Genomic DNA, 15,207 nt, shown 5'->3' with positions numbered 1-15,207 from the left:
ACAAATCTTGTAAACGATTTTTAAGTAATTTTTCGTTGATATACAAACGTGAAGCTTCACATAAGGGTTTAGACGCCCTGACAAAGGAACAAAAAGTGAAAAAAATCCATTATGTGGTGCACGGATCGAAATATTTAGATGAGATTTTGAAAAATTTTGAATTTTGATATAGATTTTTAAGTAACTATATGTAATATCGTAAGTGCAATTGGCCTCATAAGCACTTTCAGTTGTCAATTAACTTGTGTAAAATTATTAAATTTCACTTAATAGCCGTTTAATTTAGCCTTATGGCTGTTTCGGGAACAAGGACATTACCATTTTTTGTTGAAATGAAACAAGCTGAAACAAGCCCCGCAATATTAATCAGACCTTTAATTGAAATAATTATTTTTTCTATTTCAGAGATACCTTTTCCGGAACAGTCCTTAGACCTTAGAGAAAAAACAAGCCAAATCTTTTGTGTCAAAATTTTCTTAGAATATTTGAATAAGTTCTTCATATTTCAAAGAAGTGCTCGCTGAAATCAAAATAAAATATAGGAAAACACGTGTCGAAATACATTTCCGCGGAACTCATTAATGTACCTATTCGAATGCTAAAAAAACCAGATTTTTGGATTTGCCAATTTGTATGTTCAAATGTCTTGCATAACGTTTGTCAGTGTGCACTAATTGCTCTCTTCATTCGACTGAACAATTATATAGCGGAAATAATAAAAAGTAACTAAGGCTCTGATACAAATTTCTGGTTCGGTATTAGACATAAAGTGTCAAATAAGTACTAGTTCGTGATAACTAGATTTTCGCCACTTATAAAAAAATCGACAGTTTGAATTTGTATATTTAATTTTTGACATACATATATTTGATAAATAGGCAACCAACAAAAAACAAACAAAAACTCCGACCAGCTTTAAGGAGCTTCGACTCTGGGTATTTTCCCACATTTTTTCACCAGTTCGGAACTCTCGAAAAAAGAGATAATATCGCACTAGAAGAAACATCTAAATGTTCGGTCCGGTTCGGAGCCAACCAGGAAACTTAAGCTGTAAATTTTTACACTAGATCAGAACTTGGCGCGCTATTTCAGGATCATTTGGGGACCCTTCAGGCATCATTTCTGTATGGTTTTCGGATCCGTCCGGGATCCCGTCACGATCATTTCGGAACTTCTTCGGGACTATTTCGGGATCGTTTTGGTACCCTTCCGGGATCATGTCTGGATGGTTTTCAGGATCCGTCCGGAATCCCGTCGGTGTAATTTCGGGACTTTTTCTGGACTATGTCGGGATAACTTAGGGACCCTACCTGCATCATTTCTGAATGGACTTCCGTTAGGGCAATTTTGGGAGCCGTTCGTGATCCTGTCAGGGTCATTTCGGGACTTCTTCGGGACTATTTCGGAATCATTTGGGTCCCTTCAGGGATCGTTTCTGGATCATTTCCGAGATCCGCCCTGGATCATGTCAACGTCATTGCGGGACTATTTCTGGATCATTTGTGGACCCTTCCGGAATAATTTCTGCATAATTTTCGGGACCCTGCCTGTATTAATTTCTGGATAGTTTTTGGAATCCCGTCGGGGTAATTTCTGGACCTTTTTGGGACTATTTCCGGATCATTTGCGGATCCTTCCGGATCATTTCTGGATGATTTTCGGGATTCGTTCGGAATCCCGCCAGAGTCATTTCGGGATTATTCGGCATCAACTCTGAATGGATTGCGTGGAAAACTATAGTCCAAATGAGTTAAGAAAAAACGTAATAAACAGTCTTTTGTTAAAGAATGTTCTTAATTTCGAACTTGTTTCATTCGTTTTAGAACGATTTTTTCTCTGAGTGTACTGTGTTTGCTGGGATGGTGGTAGCGTACTCGGCAAAACCTATTAAAGGTCTTGAGTTTAAGTCCCTCGCAAAGGAATATCAACAACTTAGAAAAAAAAATTTGTTTTAATTGGAAATGAAGTTCTTCTAAGCGGGTTCGCCCCTAAGCAGTGCTTTTGCAAACACTTCGAGTATATTTCTGTCAGTATTATACATTAGGTCCCATCCCTCCAATTTGTAGGAGAAACTAAAAAGAAGCACAGCGCAAATTGGAAGCGATGTTTAGGCTTACATTACCTTGGAGGTAAATAGCGGTACCGCTTTCCTAGGGTTCTCTAAATGGCTCGATCAGTGCGACATCCAACGACACCTATTGCCAAAGTAAAATCCTATAAAACTTGCCGTATTCATAACACCCAATTCGTAAACTTATTTTCACTTAACCATAGATAAACGTTTGCTTTATTATGCTTCTGTTTGTAAGATAACAAATAAGAATATCGATGCAAATAAGAATTGTGATCGCCCACTTGTACAAACTCCTGTTCTCACTGGCAACAATAATTTCACGTCGCCTTTGAAAATTGACGAACCAGCTGATACAATTGTTGTTATTGTAAACGTTAATAACAGTCACAGTGATGTAGAAAGTACCAAAACTGCTGATTCTTGTATCGAGAAGACTACCAACGACAATGATGTGCAACCAGCTCATCAGAAGGTAGCTGTTGCAAAAATAAAACTAAAGATAAAGATAAGCATTGTTGGCTCAAATGCTAACTCTGAACTTTGTGTTGCCACCAAAACTAAGTGACTGTATATTGGTTCTTTTTTGCCATCAGTCACGGAAAATAATATAATTGACTATGTTACTAAACACTCTGGGATACAGAAAGGGTTGCTTTCATGCCACAGGCTTATTAGGAATGTTACTGCCGTAGAATCATTAAAACGAATCACCTTTAAACTTGGTGTTCCCGAATCCTGGTTCAACAGTATGCTCAAACCTGAGCTATGGCCTGCTGGTGTAGCTGTGTGCCCTTTTCGGTTTCGGCAAAAACCAGTTCTTCGGAAATCGTCTAATATAAATCTAAATATACGCTTTACTATCAGAATGTAAGTGGAATGCGTACGAAATCATCGCAATTATGTAGTAATGTCATTTCACATGAATAACATGATATAATTGCTTTGACGGAGACTTGGTTGACCCAAAATCTTTCATCTAATGCTTTTTCGGTAGTTATTATTATGTATATCGTAATGATCGTTGCTCTAAAGCAACCGGGCTTGAAAAGGGTGGTGGTGTCCTAATTGCGTTTAGATCTGATCTATGTAGTAGACAAATCGATATTGATTATAATAATAGTGTCATGGAACAAATCTGTATATGCGTTACGGTTACTAGTAATAAACAAATAATTTTTCTTTTGTCCTACATTCCACCAAGTAGTGTTATTGCTATGTATCAGAAGCATATAGATAACACTGGTTTACAGCCCAAAAGCATCAGAGACGTCATTATGAAATTCCTATGTAAAATCAAATTCATATGAAAATCAAGGTTGTTTTTAATTCTATGGTAACGTTTTTGAGATATTTACGAATAACGGGTTTTTCCAAAAAAAAAAAATTTTGGTCCACTTAATCATATATATCTCAAGAAGGAATTGAGCAATTCGAAAACGGTTTGAAGCTTTTAAAAGGCAATACAATTTTCTATAAACTGTGCATACAACACTTACAACATACTTTTTGCTAGGCCCTGTATATTCAAAGATAACGAACAATCATTGCGAATTTTTTTTGTAAAAACAAAAAAAATTGTACTTTGCGAGGAAGGATCTCGAAAACTTTTTTATTTTTTTTTTTGCAGATTTATTTTTTTCTCTCTAAGCTCTGTTTTATAACAAAAAAAAATAAGCTTTCATTCAACAAAATCGATTAACTAATACAAAAGTTATAAGCATTCAAGTAAATATATCCATTTAATACTTAAATACCCCAGTTAAGTTTGATAGGAATTTCAAATTGCGTCTCTGGTGCAGAAAAAAATTGGAATTTGTGATCCAGTGTAATTTAAGTCGAGTTGGCAATAATGCTCATCCGTCTGATGAAATTATATATTTAGGCGATTTCAATTTAAGTAATATATCTTGGTCTAATGATTATAATACCTTACCTTCAAATATTAAATCCGACATCGGTATGCTCGTTGTTAGTACCTTATTTTCATACGGTCTGAAACAATATAACGCTCAACCAAATAAGAATGGTAGGTTCCAAATCTCGTTTTTGGATCTGCTGATTTCAAAATATCATGCTTTGGGTGTCCATTTCTAATTTTCGAAAATAGTTTTCACCATAGTGCTTTGGCTGATTTTTATGATTTTTATAAAAAACCAGCCGAATCTACATTGGAATATAATTATTTCAAGGCCGATCGTGTGGCGATAAACGAGTTCTTCTTAGCTTCTGATTGGACCTTTCTTAACTTATCCGGAAACCCGGAGGCCTCCCATAGGAAATTTATCATATATGAAATTTTTAGGAGGAGGCTTTTACTAGCCCTTTCGAGTTTCGTACCTCTAAAAATTAAGGTTTTATTGAATAGGCCACCCTGGTTTAATCTAAAACTAAATAATCTTAAAAATAGGAAAAAAAGCTTTTAAAAAACATAGGAAAAGCTGTAAAGAAATTGATCGGCTTAACTATATAAGACTTAAAAAGCAATTCGGTTGACATAATAAGTGTCTATTTTAGAAACAATATGCTTAAACTCGAATCAAAACTAAATTAAAATCCGTCCAGTTTCTGGTCGGTTATTATATTTCAAAAGAAAAACCAATGGCTTTCCAACGACCATGGTGTATGATGGCGAAGAGTCCAGTAATCCACAGAATGCCTGCAACTTATTTGCTAAATCATTCCAAAAAGTTTGCTCAAAGTTTACCTCTTCACCTGATCCTATATTTCACTCTGGATACCAATTCCAAATTTCCAATTTCATTGTTACCGCAGATGATGTTCTTATGTCAATCTCTAAATTGACAAGTAGTGCAAAATCAGATACTGAGGGGTTGTATCCGATATTTTTAAAAATATGCGCAAACACCATTGCAGAACTATGTTTTCAGTTCAGTTCTGTTCAGTTTATTATTAGGTTTATGATTGCAATAATCTTACAGACTAGCATTTACATATCAGAATCTTAATTGTAGATACATATTAAAGTTGAAATTGTACATAATATGAATCTAATTTAGCACTAAAACACGATCTCGAGAGTGCGAAATCAAGATCAAGACTACGAAAAATTTTGTAAATTCACCGAGGGCCCTAGAAATAGAAATTGCTTGAACAGCGGAATTTTTTTTTTTGGCTCGTGGAAATTATACTCCATAAATCCCATATTTAAGTCTGGTAACCGTAATGACATTTGCAACTTCAGACCGGTTGTTAAACAGAGTACTCTGGCAAATTATTCGACCACGTACTTCAACGTAAATTGTTCGATTACGTAGGCAAGGCTAGAGTGGAGTGACAGCATGGATTTTTCCAGGTAGGTCTACTTCCACAAATTTAGCTTTAGTTACTAATCCAATAGTGGGTGCTCTGAGCAACTCGACGTCATATACACTGACTTCTCGAAAGCATTTGACAAAGTTGATCATACTATTCTTGTACGTAAGTTAGCCAAGTATGGAATCAATGGAAACTTGTTGAAATTCTTCACGAGTTTTCTATAGAACAGAAATCTCTATGTGGCAATTGGAGCCGAGTCATCTCTACATATTAACGCTTGTTAAGGTATTCCGCAGGGTATCCATTGTGGCTCTCTATTATTCTTAATTTTTTTTAATGATTTTCCCCAGTAATTCAAATTCGCAAAATGTTTGATGTTTGCTAGACGATGTCAAACTATTTCTGACGATTCGTAATTGCTCTGACTGCACTAAATTGCAATCTGATCTGGACTATATTGCCGGTTGATGCGCAGACAATAATTTATTTTTAAACACAAACAAATGCTGCGTTGTGTCGTATTCCAAAAAGACAACTGACACATATTTTAACGACAAACTAAATGCTAAATCTTTTAACCGTTGTCAAGAGATTAAAGATTTGGGTGTAATTTTTGACTCCAAACTCTCTTTTTTCTGTCATATTGGCTTCATGTTGCAAAGTCTTTTGTAATGGTTGGGTTCATTAGACGAAACACCATTGACTTTAAGGACCCTATGACGTTGAGTGCACTTTATATCTCCTTGGTTAGAAGTCGCCTTGAATATTGTTCAATAGTATGGAATCCTTTCTATGAATCTTACTCCTATAAAATTGAGAGAGTTCAAAATTTTTTTCGAAAATTGCTTTACGTATGCTTCACTGGCCAGACGGCTCCCATCGTATACCAGCAGGTGCAAATTGCTTGGTCTTTAGCCTTTGCCCGATAGAAGAACTTGTATCTCACTCATGCTTGCCTATAATGTAATAAACTTGAGCATAAATTGCTCTGATTTATCTAATTTGTTCATTCCACATATTCCACTGCGTGATCTTCGGCATAACAGATTATTTATCGAAATAACTCATAAAACGAATTATGCTATTGTGACGAATATTAGCATCACTAACTGATACTAACATCTCTAAGGTTATTAAATAAAGGCACAACAACAATAAAGCAAGTTGCCACTCCTGATACACGTATATTAGGCTGGACATATTTTGTATGAAAAAAATAAAAGTTTTTAAAAAGGCGGTACCGCCCCTCAAATTATTCCTTTGTATATAAGTAATTAATTTCCAAACTCTTGGGGAGATAACTTAAGGTTAAGGCGCCGCACATTTCCATTGAAAATGCCCAGAATGGGGTTTTTTGTTATTTTCGAGAGCCAAGCCCAACAAGACGTTATAAAAAGTTGTTAATACGCTACTTCTCTTCTAAAGTGTATTTATAACGATTAAATGAATGATAGCAATTTTTTGAAACGGGCGTGGCACCACCTCTTATTTGATCATGCATTGGCTACGGTTTCTGGAGCCATAACTCGAAGACCGATTGACGTAACTTAAACATTTTTAAATGGGGCAGAAACCCTTTACACTTATTTCCTTACAAAGAGGAATACTTCGTATAAAGACTCAAAATCATTAAATAAATACCCCTCTTTCGATAATACTTAGGGCCAAGAAACTGAACTAAAAGAACTGTGCGATAGATCTCTAGCTGAATATATGATGTTCGTTTACATCCGAACTTAGACAACCTTTCTTGTTCTTCTTCCATGTTTGTTAAAACTGTTTTACAGTTCTCCATCAATAAAAAAAAACTTATTTGCTTCAGGTCGATTCTTAACGGCATTTATTTCGCTTTTTGATCCAACTTCCTCACTTCACACAAATTAGCCATCATCAATAAAAAAAACTTATTTGCTTCAGGTCGATTCTTAACGGTATTTATTTCTCTTTTTGATCCAACTTCCTCACTTCACACAAATTAGCCATCATGCAGTGTGTTTCTAGCTCCGTATCCCGATCAGTTCTCACGGGAATGCTCTGGATCATTGGGAGACTGGAAAAACAGAGGTGTTATTTTTGTAAAAATTGGTTATGAAAGGCAGATGTCGCCGTTGTGTTTCATTTAAAACATACGGCTAGAGGCCTAGCAGCGACATCTATTTTTGAAAAGGTAGGTTTATTAAAGCCATGTTGCCAAACTAAAGACAAGAAATTAACAAATTGATGGGTTTCATGGTGAATGAAGACAACATGAAGTACCTGCTGGCGTCGAGCAAAGAGTCAGCGCATTTGCGCCTAGGAAACTACGCTACTTTTGGCAGCCATAATTTCCAAATAGTAAAAGAGTTCGTTTATTTGGGAACCAGCATTAACGCAAGCAACAACATCAGCTCTGAAATCGAGCGAAGAATCAATCTTGCCATTAAATGCTAATTTGGACTAGGTAGGCAACACCCATTTTAAATATTTTATTTCTAAAATTTTTTGTTATAATGGTATTTTGAAAGTAAAATACGATTGATATGAAGATATTTTTCGCAAAGACCGTACAGTCTTTTTGCGGAAAACAAATTTTTAAGACCACTCTAATGTTCATATATGGCTGGTAACGAAGCATGAAGTTCTCGAAGATACTAGACCTTAGGATAAATGGGTCAACGATGCAACAGAGAGTATAAAAGCAGCGAAAGCTGAGTAGTCAGTAACCAGTTTGATTTAAGCACGCTATTGGTTTCGAAGTATAAGTGTTATTGTGAAGTATTTCCAAAGTAATCTAAAAAAGACCATTTTGCATTACTGAATATTGGAGTTATTTATTCAACAATTTAGCGATTCGAACATTTGCAGGAGGTGTAAAATAAGCGGATTTTTTCCTAAATTCGTTACACTATGAGTGAACCTACAACTAGGACTATATATCTAGCAAATCGATGCAGTAGTGTTCTTAATTTTAATAACAGCTTATATAAGTTTAAGCTTGAATTGTTTTCTATTTTTAACTAGTCTGAAAGAAAGCATGTATTTTAAGACTGAATTAATTAAATAAATAAATAAATAAATAAATGTATATTGGCAACGATTATTGGTGCCTTAACTTAAGAAATATTATAACTTCATAAAACAGAAAATGCAAAAAAATTTCAAAACGAAAAATACAACCCCAAAAATTGTGAATAAATTCGCCAACGCAAAAATTTATAGATTATGGATATGGCGGAAAATCAAAAACTAATTGGTTGGCTATGGTAATGTTATAAGAATTCGTTGGATCAGCTGTTTTTCACTGAGTTTTTTGGGGCCTTAAAATAGTTAGTTCACAACTTTTTTTATCTCATGATTTATTCATACACGAGGAATCCAAGTTTGGTATCACAAATTAAGTCATTTCATGTGTCACACTTTAATTGCATACAATAAAAATTATTTATTTACTCACAATTATAATAATTTATTTGTATAAGATACCAGAAAAAATAACGCCATTTAGTCTGCTGAGCGGAATATCACAATATCTCAACTGCCGTTTCGAAAACGACTTATTTCAATATGTTTCGAAATTCTGCGTTCAGTTGAGTTAGGGTGATATTCCACTAAACAGTCAGTTTATTACAACACTCTTAAGTTACATCTTGGATATTATAAAGTCTCGAACTATTGAATTTGTTACATCTGTATATAAATCCGGCAAAAAGGGGTCCTCACAACCACCTTGTACCACCGCACAAAGTCGTCTATTCAGAACGCCTCCTGCTCCAGAATCTCCATTACACACATCTTCTCCACCACATCCAGCACAAATAATCGTTTCTGCTATATTTATCGATACGACCATTTCATATTCAGTCTTACATTGTTGCGTGTCTACTATATCCAAATGCTTAGTTTGGAGAGGATAAGAATGAACCGCACTAGTTGTAGATATTCTACCCCATCCACTAACTTGCAACGTCGTGCCCGGTACTAATCGATCATCGCAAAGTGATATTGATTTTACTGCACTAGTCTCATCAAAGGATCTATCCACTTTAACCACAGCTACATCCATAAATTTTGTTTGTGGATCATAATCACAATCTTGATGTATATGCTGCACTCTGCGACATTGCCCTCCTCCCCCTCTGTATATTTCAAATAAGTCAGTTACACCAGCTACAACGACGAGATTTCGCACATCTTTATCTTTTACGCAATGCGCAGCTGTAACCACAGAGTTCATATTGACTAAGGAGCCAACGCAACTATAGTAACCATCACCAAATATTGCTACAGAATGTGGGCTTTGCTCTATTTGTATATTACAGCCGTTTATAACTCGATATTGCGCATTCGTATGTGTCAAAAAACAGCTAAGCAGGACAAACAGCAGCGCGAATTGATTACGTGTATTCATTTTAGTTTAAAACTTTTTCTACCACTTTTTAAGTATAAACTACACCGAGATTAATTTTGTAGGCACTTTTAATACCTAAGTCGTGTGAAAAAAAAAAAAAAATAAACAAACAACTTTTTATTCAAGAGTTCATATTTGAAATAACAAAAATACATATCAATTTAAGTTAAAGCTATACAGGGTCAATATTGTTATACTCAGTGTGCTTTGCACACAGAGTATATTAACTTTAGTAATATAACGGTTGATCGTAATGGCATAAACGAATCGAGTTAAATATAGACTTCCTTATATTAAAATGCCCAGGATGGAAAAAGGAATTGATTTAGCCATGTGCGTCCATCCGTCCGTCCATCTGTCCGTCCGTCTGTCGGCGCACACGATAACTTGAGTAAATATTGAGAATAACATATTGAAATTTGGGGGTCTATGAAATAACTTCCACGAAATAAGTCCCACTTTTAAAAACGAAATAAGTCCCACCAAAGATTGCTATTTTGAAAGTGGGAGTTATTGCGTTTTTAAAAGTAGGACTTATTTCGTGGGAGTTATTTCGTTACGCGTTTTTATAAGTGGGACTTATTTCGTTTTGAATGGGAATAAATTCGTCTTGTTAAGTGGGAGTTATTTCATACCCCTAAATGCCGTTATTTGTTGCTCTTCACGTTGTTTCTTATTGAATTTCATAATGTTCTTTTTGTTGCTTTTTAAAAAAAATTTATTATATTGTAGAATATGCTTTCGAAAAGTTCCGTTATTTCTTGCTCTTTACGAAATGAATGGTATTGTTTCAAATTTGTTGTTAAGTGTGCTAGTTTACAAGACCTTATCATTATATTGATTAGTTAAGTTTGTGAATTTCAATAGTGAACATGAGTGTGACATACGAAATAATTGCAGGGAAGAGGAGTAACAGCAAGGTTCTTTATATTTTTTTTGAGAAACAATTATATATTAAAAAGTGCACTAAATTAGAAAAACATTTTTATGTTTGTTATGTAAAGGATTGTCCATCACGAATAATGTTATTTGGCAGCGAGTGCATTAAGCAAAAAATTATAAAGCGCACAATCACGATAATCAAGAGGCTCTGTACAAAGAACTAAAAATTTTAAATAATGTAAAAACAAAATGCGCACGTCTTAATGAAAAGCCAACTGAAAACAATTGCGCTGGAAGTATTCGCAATATTTTTGTGAGTACTAGCATGGAGTAAGTACCACACACATGATAATTATTATTTATTAAGTAAGTACTTAATAAAGTCTTTACAGAAATCAAAACGAAAGCAAAATTATGATCATATGTATTTAATTAGCGAGCTTTGCTCATATTGCTTTATACTAGTAACCATCGCCGTTTGTAAACTTACAATTTTTCTCTAATATCAATTACGAAAGCAAAAATATTGTCTTTAATAAAATACAGCGGAGTTTGCAGTATATTGCATATAAAAATTTTAAAAATTCTCCCAAAACACCGGCAGAAGTGAGGAAGTTTTCCAAGACGCAGCAGTTAATGATAAATTCGGTTATTCCAAATTAAATGGAAATAAACAATGGCAGTTTTTCAACATATGCTTCCAAGAAGAAGACTTTGCATATTGCGTTTTTTGTTCCGAAAGAACTGTTGAACTGATGAAAGAATGCATTCCTGTTAATTCGAAAAGAAACATTTTAATTGATGGTACTTTTTCTGTACTTCCTCTAGGAAGCTTTAAACAACTATTAATCTTACATTGTGAATACTTTGGTTCGGTAATTAATTTCATTCATAACTATATATGATTTATATTATGTATACATATGTATATATTTATTATTTTTTCTATTTTAGGTATTCCCCTTTCTTTTCGTACTGATGACCAAAAAGTCTCTAAAATCATATCAGCATTTATTTAGTTATATACAAAGGAGCATTATTGATTTGTCACAAGCACCTTTTATAACAGATTATGAAACTGGATTGAGAAGCGCAATTGAAAAAAGTTGCCCTGATTCAAAAATGTTTGGTTGCTGGTTCCATTATTGCCAGGCATTGCGTCGATTCATAACCATGAAGGACAAAAGGCTCGCTCAATATATTCGGCAAAATAAAGAAGCGTCTAGAATTTATCACAAATTTCTATCTCTTCCATTATTACCTGAAATGCACATTTCGGATAGCTTCCAACTACTAACCGAAGATTTAGGAAAATTTAACGCTTTAGATAGATTCAAATCATTTATAAAATATTTTGAGAATCAATGGATGCAAAAGGTACAATATTCCCTTTTACAGAATATTTACAAAAAGATGTTATGATTGCATTATTACAGATCGGTCCACATAACTTTTCAGTTTTCGATTCTGAAATCCGCACTACGTCTGCAATAGAAGCTTACAATGGCGTCATAGGAAAAAGCATTCCAAAGAAGGCTACTTTTTTCAAATTTGTAGCATTTTTACAGATGCAAGAATTTGAAAAATTAAGAAAATTTGAACTATTGCTGAATACCAATGGTAGTGTGGGAAAAACGCGTATTAAAAGTCCTGTGTTTTGAAAGCAGATATGATTTCGAAATTCAAGAATGATCTCTTACAAGGTACTACAACTCCTTCAAAATTCCTTGACCAACTGGTGTTATCAAAAAATAATTTAATTGTACAAATGGAGCCTGATGAATATCTTTTTGAAGAATTATCATATTTGGAAGAGGACATTGAAGACGAGTCGTTAAACCATATTGAAACCAACCAGAATACAATTAATAATAATAAGTGTGTGGTTTGTTTCATAAAGCAGCCAAATATCTTATTTTTTCCTTGTAAGCACTTGAAAATTTGCAGTGAATGCTGTCTTACTATGCAAACTCACAAAATTGATCAAACCAGTAAACTAGTATGTCCATACTGTCGTGCAGAAGTTCATGAAACCTTTCAAATATTTATCTGATAAATAAATGATTTTTTTATGGAGGGGTGCGATAGAGCCGTGAAATATAAGGCCATTATGGCTTTATTTCTCATTTTTTTCTTATGCAAAAAGTTATATATTGGACGTTTCGTAAAAGGGACAACCATAATTTTTTGTCCTTATCTCTCATGGCTCTCCTTTTTTTGTTATAAACTACTTTATACTTACTATAATAAAAAAACTTTAAAGAAATGTGTACAAATTGGTACCGAACTTAACTACTGCAAAAACAATATTAAAAAAATTGTTGATTAATTACGTATGTATGTGTTTTATTATATTTTTAGTAGGAATTTGGAATTCGTGTTCCATGTTTTCTAATATCACCATTACAAAATACAACTAATCCCAATGCCATGTTAAAACTATAATACCGTCTACCATGCACTGGATCTTCAAGCCATTTATAAAGGTCGATAATTTTAATCGGATGGTCCTTCCGAAACGGTTTCCATCTTAATAATAAGAACAATTGATCTGTACTTAATCCATTTACGAATCCAAACGTTGTTACTAGTAGGCGTTCTCTATACGTTCCTTGACCGAAAAAAGAATTAATAATAAATTCTGGAACTCTATAAAAATTCGTAATATCCATTCCATTAAGAAGCCTTCTGCAAGCTTGCATACGATTATTCTTTATTATTTCTCTGCTTTGATTATTCATATTATTCGACGTGTGTTTTTTTTTTCGAAGAGCCAAATACTTCTTATTTGAAATCGCATTAAACAGTGAAAAAGTGGGACTTATTTCGTTTATGAAAGTGGGACTTATTTCATTTAAGAAATATATTATTCAAGGGGGAGTTATTTCATTTTGAGTGGGAGTTATTTCATTTCAAGTAAATTTTTAAATCATTTCATTTTGGTGGGACTTATTTCGCTTTTAAAAGTGGGACTTATTTCGTGGGAGTTATTTCATAGACCCAAATTTGGTATATGGGTCTCTTGGCGCTCATCTCCCATCGCTATTAAAAATGAACGAAATTGGATGGTAACCACGCCCACTTTTTACATATATAACATTTTGGAAAACGCATAAAACCTGATTATTTAGTAAATAATTCATCTATATAGTTGAAATTTGATATGTGGACTGATATTAAGACACTTGATGAAAATAAATAAAAGATTTTGGAAAAGGGCGTGGCACCGCCCATTTGTCTTAAAATCAATTTTACAAATATTATTAATCATAAATCCAAAACCTTTAAACCTATCATAACAAAATTCGACAGAGAGGTTGCCTTTACTATAAAGAATGCTTAGAAGAAAACTTTACGTAATCGGTGAAGATGTTTAAAAGGGTCGTGGATGAAGAAAATAAGCTATATCTTTGCAAAGCAGAGCTTTATATCAATGGTTTCATTTCCCGAGCGAAATTATAACAAGAAAAAGGACCAACCAAATTTCCATGTTTCGGGACCCATGACTCGAAGAAAAATTAACGGACCATAATAAGAGTGGGTACACATACATATTTTTCTTAGAGCAGTAAATATTTCTAGTAAAAATGGACGGGAGCGATTAAGGAACACGCACACTTTTATATGAAAGGGTCGTAGACTAGAATAAAAAGCTATATCTAAGCGAAAGATAGTTTTGTATCAAAGATATTTCACTTACCAAGTTTTATTGCAAGATGAAATTAGGAGAAATTTTTTTAATGGGAGGTGCCACTCCTAAAAAAATAAATCCCTCGTAACAAAATTGAAAAAGTAATTTATCTGAAATAAGCTGTAAAATTCAAACTCACACTGAGTATATAATATTCGGTTACGCCCAAACTTAGACACCCTTACTTGTTTTTTTTTTTTTAATTAGCTGAACAAACAGATATGGCCCATCGAAATAAGTACATTTCATTCCCTTGTTGTTGTTGTTGTTGTTGTTGTTGTTGTTGTAGCGATAAGGTTGCTCCCCGAAGGCTTTGGGAGTGTTGTCGATGTGATGGTCCTTTGCCGGATACAGATCCGGTACGCTCCGGTACCACAGCACCATTAAGGTGCTAGCCCGACCATCTCGGGAACGATTTATGTGGCCACATTAAACCTTCAGGCCATCACCTCACTCCCCACCCCCAAGTTCCATGAGGAGCTTGGGGTCGCCAGAGCCTCGTCTGTTAGTGAAACAGGATTCGCCGAGGATAGGTGAGGTCGACAATAAGGTTTGGAGAAGCTATATATTGCGCTGGCAACCTGAAGGTTTGCGCTACACACCCCTTGAATCTGGTATTTTAGTCGCCTCTTACGACAGGCATACCTACCCCGGGTATATTCTTACCCCCTTACCCGCAGACAATAGTGCCGTTTTTGGTCGACTGTTCCTTAAACGAATTCAGCCAACTGAGTTCGCTCCTTTTGTGTTCTTGCTTTCCATGCAATTTGCTAACTTACTTAGCGCTGTATTTCCACTAGCTAGCAAAACAAAAAAAAACGTGGCTAATAATGGTCACCTCGTTAGCCATGTTAGAGCTGAGTTAGTGAATAACACAATAGTTATCGTAATCGAAAA

General features: G+C 34.5%; 1 protein-coding gene and 1 long non-coding RNA gene across 9 annotated transcripts in view; both read left to right on the top strand.

Moving 5' to 3' along the window:
* js (jiangshi) overlaps nucleotides 1-15,207 on the top strand; it is a 273,171-nt gene that overhangs the window by 217,341 nt on the left and 40,623 nt on the right. The window lies entirely within an intron of this gene.
* On the top strand, nucleotides 676-12,913 carry LOC137252630 (uncharacterized). 3 transcript variants are annotated; one of them, XR_010953636.1, is made up of 3 exons: nucleotides 676-722; nucleotides 11,574-11,996; nucleotides 12,056-12,913. It is a non-coding gene; the product is annotated as an uncharacterized lncRNA (long non-coding RNA). The 3 variants fall into 3 exon arrangements; XR_010953637.1 differs by lacking the exon at nucleotides 676-722 and adding an exon at nucleotides 2,833-2,941; XR_010953635.1 differs by lacking the exon at nucleotides 676-722 and adding an exon at nucleotides 10,880-11,494.

This window comes from Eurosta solidaginis, chromosome 1 (assembly GCF_040869045.1).
Source record: "Eurosta solidaginis isolate ZX-2024a chromosome 1, ASM4086904v1, whole genome shotgun sequence".
Lineage (NCBI taxonomy): Eukaryota > Metazoa > Arthropoda > Insecta > Diptera > Tephritidae > Eurosta > Eurosta solidaginis.
This window is presented reverse-complemented; position numbering and strand designations above follow the sequence as displayed.